Consider the following 7,010-nt stretch of genomic DNA (forward strand, 5'->3'; position numbering starts at 1 on the left):
ATTGTCTTGCTTGTTCCTTGACTATTTGCATCTATTGTATTACTAGTTCCTCAACCTAGAACTGACCTTAATACGTGCATGTAACTAAAATGGTCTAAAAGCAAAAAGGAGGAGGAGGGATGGGATGGGATGGGTGGTTTTCTGGGGACAGGGGATGAAGAAAGGGTTATAATATCTGAAATGTAAATAAATAAAATACCCAATTAAAAAATAGAATGTACTATATAAGAGAAGAATCTATTGAGAGAGAGAGAGAGAGAGAGAGAGAGAGAGAGAGAGAGAGAATGTAAAATCCTAAGTAATGAGGCTTCATGACTTCAGAATGGCCATTATAACTGTATAGAAGTTCACTGAAATATGTAAAATTTGGAGCTGACTGTTTATTTGAATAATCACTGTTATCTAGTTATGTGATGTTTCTATTTCCATGTTCATTGCTATTAAATAGTTTTATCTAATATTAAAAAAAGAATTCTCTGATTTGGTTTCTCAACTGGTAGTAGGTTTTATTGTCTGAAAGTGGCTGCATCAATATGACATCTATAGTATTATGTATTCTCAAAAGTGGCATTGCTACCATGCCATTGAATAGTGAAATTTATGTTACTTCTGAAACTGGGCAGACTTCAGACTATAGTGAATGTGAATAGTATGTGACTCCTAGGACCAATTATTCAATTCAATTTCCACCTAGTTCTCTCTTGATCCCTGCCTTTGGAACATAGTCACCATGTTGTGAGAAAGCTTAGCAGCCCTATAGAAAAGCCGCATGTGAACCTTTTAAAACAACACTCCATTGTAATTCCTAAAAACAGCCAGCACTTCAGCAACCAGACATGTGAGTGTGAGAGGCTTTAGATGACTCAAGAGTTCAGCATTAGGTCACCCTAGTAGAATGGTGATGAATTATCTCACCTATCTTAGACCAAAATTTAGCTTTGAATATTAAATAAATGTTGTCACTCTCCTAATGTTTTGAAGTGGCTTATTATGCATCAATAAATAAACAAAGCATCTAAACAAACAAACAAACAAACACACACACACACACTCCAAATACATATACAACTTCTTCAGAGGACATGTGTGACCCAGGAATACTTACATGTATTCCAGCTTTCACTAAGAATTTCTTATTCTGTCTGTTCCATCATATTACTAGCCTCAACCAACTTGCCAAATCCTGCTCTAGGTAATTATCTATGTCTACCATTTTCAACCAGGAGTGACTGATGCACCTTCCCCACCACACACCCAAAGCATTGCCTATATCAGGGAACATTCAATTCTGGGAACCTGGCACTGAAGAAGTGGAAACTAGGAATGGCATTAAACACTCTATAATGCACAGCCTCTACCTAACAACAAAGACTCAGAGAACAGAAAGAGTGGCACAGTTGAGGAGGGTCTCTGACCTGGATCTGGTCCATGGCTCTAAGCTACTAAGTTCTTTCCCAAGATTTTCTGCACTATCACCCAGGTCTTGTGTTCTTCATGTAAGACCTAAAGAAATTCTTTGTACTGGGTATGGAAGAGAAGTTTAGAATACCAAAAATCCCTTTTTAATCTATTTAACATAATAGTACGAATGTTTATGATCCTTTAAAGTACATGTATTGACATTTAATTCCAATGTGATACTATCAAGAGGTGTGGTATTTGGGAAGTAATAAGTTCCCATGACTCCTATAAGTAAGGTTTGCTGTTTTAAAAGACGAGCCATACCATGTTGTGTCATTTCCACTAGAAGGAGCTACCTTTGAGAAAGTGTTCTTCACAAGATACAGAATCTGCTTATATCTTAATCCAACTCTTCTCATATTTCAGAACTGTAAACAGTTTATGTCTGTTTTTTTTCTTTTCTTTACCTAAATTATTCAGTCTGTTGTTTTGTTGTAGTAGAGAAGTAGACCAAGACAACATGCAAACATATGGTGTTCAAGCATGACCACAGGTTAGAAAGTCTTTCTAAACCTGACCCCTCAGTGCCTAATTCTAGAAATTTTGTTTTTAAAGTACTGGTTATTAATACCTCTTATTCAGCTTTAATGGTAGCCAAGTATTGAAAGAATTGGCCTTTTTACCTGGAATATGACTCCAAAGCTAGAGAAGAACATCACAGAAGTCTAGAAGAATCACCCAATAAGTGATTCTGGCCTCTTCTATTCTCCCACTGAGAGCCTTGGCTTCTACGATCTATACTTAGCCTGCTATTAACTGGCAGGGAGAAGTCATAAGGCCAAAGCTCATTCTTTATTTCTCTGCATGTATCTAAAAGGGAAGCAAAGTCAAGATAACTGATTCTTATTAAGCCAGGAGGGAGCACCATTCAGCAGATGCTGAATAACTGATTCCAGCACATGTTCAGTATGCTGTGTAACTCTCATTGGCAACACTGCTTACTACACTGCTCATTAACGACCTATGAAGTATATAAAAGCACCACTGTCTGAGAGATCTACTGCTAGAGTGTCAAGCTAAATCAAATCACTTCAAGGATTTACACAAAGGTGGCCGATGTAATGTTACTCTAGGATTTAGTCCACCCTTTTGTGAACAGGGCATACCTTGGCACTCTCCCATTGCAGATGTGCCACTATTTGCCTCACATGCTAAGCAGATGAAACTCTAAAAACTGATGGGTAGAACAACAGGAAAATGTGAAATAGCCTACGATTATCATAATTACCTCAGCAAAATGTGTGATTTCATCACAATGGGCTTTTCTGAGCATGTTATTACATTATACTTATGGTAAGAAGAAGAATCAAGCTGTTTTCCTTTTTAAATTTATTCATCAAAGAAAAACACCAACTCAATCAATTGCTCAGTAATTATCAAGTTGTAACTTTTCTGGTTTTTTTTTTCTCCCATTAAAGCCAAAACCTAAAAGAATCTTTTATATCACATTTATATTCACTGCATGTCTAGAGTAGCTATTAGTACTAATTGCTAAAAGTCAGTCATGATTAAGGTCATGGGATATTAAGTTTAATATTAAACTAAACTAAATTTAACTCCACCATCTGCAATAGTGGTTTTGGACCAGTTATCTCTTGTGACTCAGTTTTCTCTTCTAAAATGACAACAATAATAGTCATGAGTACTCAGTTGCCTCTATGGACTAACCACAGAATAGACAGACTTGGGTAATCCCCAGCACAGAAGACATACTTGATAAGTAAGTGCATCTTCACTTCAAAGTCTGTAATGAAACTTTTCTTTCTTTTTTAAGCTTCAGACATGCATTTCCAACTACCTTCTGGAGATTGCCACGTGAAAATTTCTATTCTGAATGATCTTCCCTTCTCTTGAATACTCCACAATTAATCATCTATATCACTTTACTGAGACTGAGAAGGCAGATATTTCATCCTTCTAAACATGGACCGTGCTTCAATTATAACTTGTCATCATTGCCCTCTCTTCTCTTCAGACATATTGTTTGATAGCAGAATATGTAAAGTATTTCAATTGTCTTGAAATCCTTACTAATTTTTAATTGTTTTAATGTTCTTTTTTTTTATGGTTTTTCGAGACAGGGTTTCTCTGTGTAGTTCTGGCTGTCCTGGAACTCACTCTGTAGACCAGGCTGGCCTCGAACTCAGAAATCCACCTGTCTCTGCCTCCAAAGTGCTGGGATTAAAGGCGTGTGCCACCACCGACCAGCTTTAATGTTCTAAAGAATATTTTCAATGGTTTTCTGAAGGGACTTGTCATATGTTACTGAATACTGCATAAATATTAAAACCTGAGGCTGTCTAGCTGTGCATACATCACCTCTTGAGCTCTCTCCTTATATCCACTATTGAAAGACCACATTATTATTATCATTATTATTATTATTATTATTATTATTATTTGTTTTTGAGACAGGGTTTCTCTGTATAGCCCTGGCTGTCCTGGAGCTCACTCTGTGAGACCAGGCTGGCCTCAAACTCAGAAATCTGCCTGCCTCTGCCTCCAAAGTGCTAGGATTAAAGGCGTGTGCCACCACTGCCTGGCATATTGTTATTTTCTTGCAGGCCATAAAGTCAATGGGACAAAAAGGATAGGACTGCAGGCCTAGTTTGATAGCCAGTAATGACTATCAAAACCAGACATACTTTGCTAGAAAATGACCCCATCCAAACTGTTCTGAGCAACATTTATTCACAACTAAAAATCCCAGTTTTCTTTCAGAAAAACTGATAATTGAATAAGTGAAATCTATCTCAGGAAGCAATGCTCTATAAGAGAGCCAATCTCCTGATCATTTGGTCTCCTGTAAAGTAAAAAAGTGGGATATTTTTCACTTTCCAGTTCCCTTCTCTATTTTATCTGTGGCTAGTGTTGATGGCATTAAAGGGGTTCACTTGTTTCTGGCTTTATTGCATGTGACTCAGCTCAGGTCATTGGCAGGCATTTGAACAGTGGTAAGAAATTAGGATCATCATACTTGTCAGTGTGCTTTTCTATGATAGTCCCATGATTTCTTTTTCCCTTGGGTAGGCCTCATCCTACACATACCCATACACACACACACACACACACACACACACACACTGAGTATGGATATACTTCTTATACTATTTATTTTTCTATTTCTCCAGGCTATGTTTACTAAAGGTTCTCTACTATTACCTACATGAAACACATCTCTTGTGCTTTTTCTTACATGCTCCCTACAGTCCTAAAAATGCAAGCTACTTTCTCTTCTTCAGACTTGACTTTAAATGTTATTTCAAAAGTCATAATCATTATTCAAGGTGGAGAGCCTTGCTACACAGTGTCCTGTCAACTCCTTTAACTCTCCTGTCTCTTGATCATCTACTCTGTTCTATTTTCTTTTGTCTTTAGACTATCAAATCTTCTCCCAACACACTCAGGCATGCTTCTCTTCTTACCAATTATCATAAAGTTTTCCCTAAACTTCTGGATGAACTTATTCCCTTCTAATTGGAGAATAAGCTTCTACACTTCTACAGTCTGCTAGAAAAGCAAAGCCATTTGATAGTAATTGTTTGGAATCTTGAGAAAGTCTTTTATCTTTGATCTAATGACATCAGCTTTGCAGTTTCTTCCTAAAGAAAAAAATCTTAAATGTTTAAGGGTTTGGATAGGGCTGGAGAGATGGCTCAGTGGTTAAAAGCACTGACTACTCTTCCAGAAGTCTTGAGATCAACTCCTGGCAACCACACGGGGGCTCACAACCATCTGTAATGGGATCCAATGCCCTCTTCTGGTGTGTCTGAAGACAGCTACAGTATACTTACATAAATAAAATAAATAAATCATTTTGTAAAAAGGAGTTTAGACAAAGATCCATACAAGTATGTTATCAATAGTCAAAAGCTCTAAAGAACCAGAATTTACTATAGACCGTGTCAGGTGTCTTCTGTTTGCCCGGCTGTGCCCAACCCTCAAGACCAGCCTTCTTTGTGTTCTGTCTATAACTCTACTACCACTGGACTTGGGATGAGCATCACAGTGAGCTATCTTTATAGAAGACTGAAGAAGTAAAAAAGAATAAAGTATGAATCATTATGCTCTTGTCTCTTCCATGCAGGTTTGTTGCAGTATATCTCCAACCCAAAATAGCCCAGGCAATGAAAACACAACTCAATATGAATGCAAGCTGCACGCCTAGATTGGGGATATCCACCACTACACTATTATATTCCCCGTCTATGAGATCCCTTATAACTTGTGCTTCCTCCAAGTCACATGCTTCTGCTCCATTTTCCTTCTACCTCTTCTGTTGTCCTCTTTCTGGCAATTAAAATGAGTGGCAAGTATTTCCCATGCTACACCTAATTACTCTCTGCCCCCGGCAGGTACTGGTGGGCCACATGGCTTCAACAGGGTGTTCTCATCTCTCTGACTCTCTGACTCAGAGCTCCAAAATCTCTCCACTCAGCTCACTAACTTCCCACTGGCAGGTCGCTACCACGCCAGCCCCACATTTCAAAACCCCTACCGCCTTTGTGGTACACATCTGGCAAACCTATGCTTTGCTGCTGTACCTTTCTCTCTTGAACCCAGTTGAATCGCCACAGGGACAGAGAGTAGCTGCGTGTAGTGCTCGAACTTGACGTTCTTATTAATATTTCCCATAACAGTTGACCTAGGACTGGCTGACTTTTGAATCAATGGGGGAGAACATGTCCTGAGCCTCTTCACACTCAATCCTCCTGGGGTTTATTTAGTAAGCCATTCATCTTTTGTCCTTTAAAGCCTAAGAATAGTGACCCTCCTCTCAACATTGCTTCTAATTCCAAATACTGTGTGCTCATGGACACTTTATCTCATACATGTAAATTGTCCTTTTGTTAGCAAACGTCTCTCCAATTATCCAGTTAATAGAGATTTTGCTAATGAATCTGGAGGAATTAAAGAATGTATTTAAATATACAGAGCAACAATATATTATTTCTATAGACTTTTATGCAGCATAGAAAGATATTCATAATTACAGCAAAAATGGTGAATCCAGTATAAAAGCCACTTCATAGTTGTCCTAATTTGGGCAAGTAATTCTATGATTAAGCATCAGGATCAAAAGCAACTTGAGGAGGAAACGATTTATTCAGGTTACACTTCCACATCCATAGTCCATCACTGAAGGAAGTCAAGACAGGAACTCAAACAGGGAAAGATCCAGGAAACAAGAGGTAATGCATAGAACATATAGTGGTATGCTTACTGGCTTGATCCCCATAAAATTATTCAGCACCATAGGTAAAGCAAAGGTCATGAATATGTAACCATTATCCTAAGCTTTCTATATCAACACGTATTATTTGAGGTGAAGGAATCTCAAGTCAAGGTTTCTCTGTGTAGTCCTGGCTGTCCTGGAACTTACTTTGTAGACCAGGCCGGCCTCAAACTCAGAGGTCCACCTGCCTCTGTATCTCGTGTGCACCACCATTGCCCAGCCACATATTATTTTTAATCAAAACAACTTAATGATTTAAAAGTGAAAGATACACCAGACATACTAATAGGAGTTCAGACTTGGTAGAAATCAC

Source organism: Grammomys surdaster, unplaced genomic scaffold (genome assembly GCF_004785775.1).
Source record: "Grammomys surdaster isolate TR1022 unplaced genomic scaffold, NIH_TR_1.0 223, whole genome shotgun sequence".
In the NCBI taxonomy this organism is placed as follows: Eukaryota; Metazoa; Chordata; class Mammalia; order Rodentia; family Muridae; genus Grammomys; species Grammomys surdaster.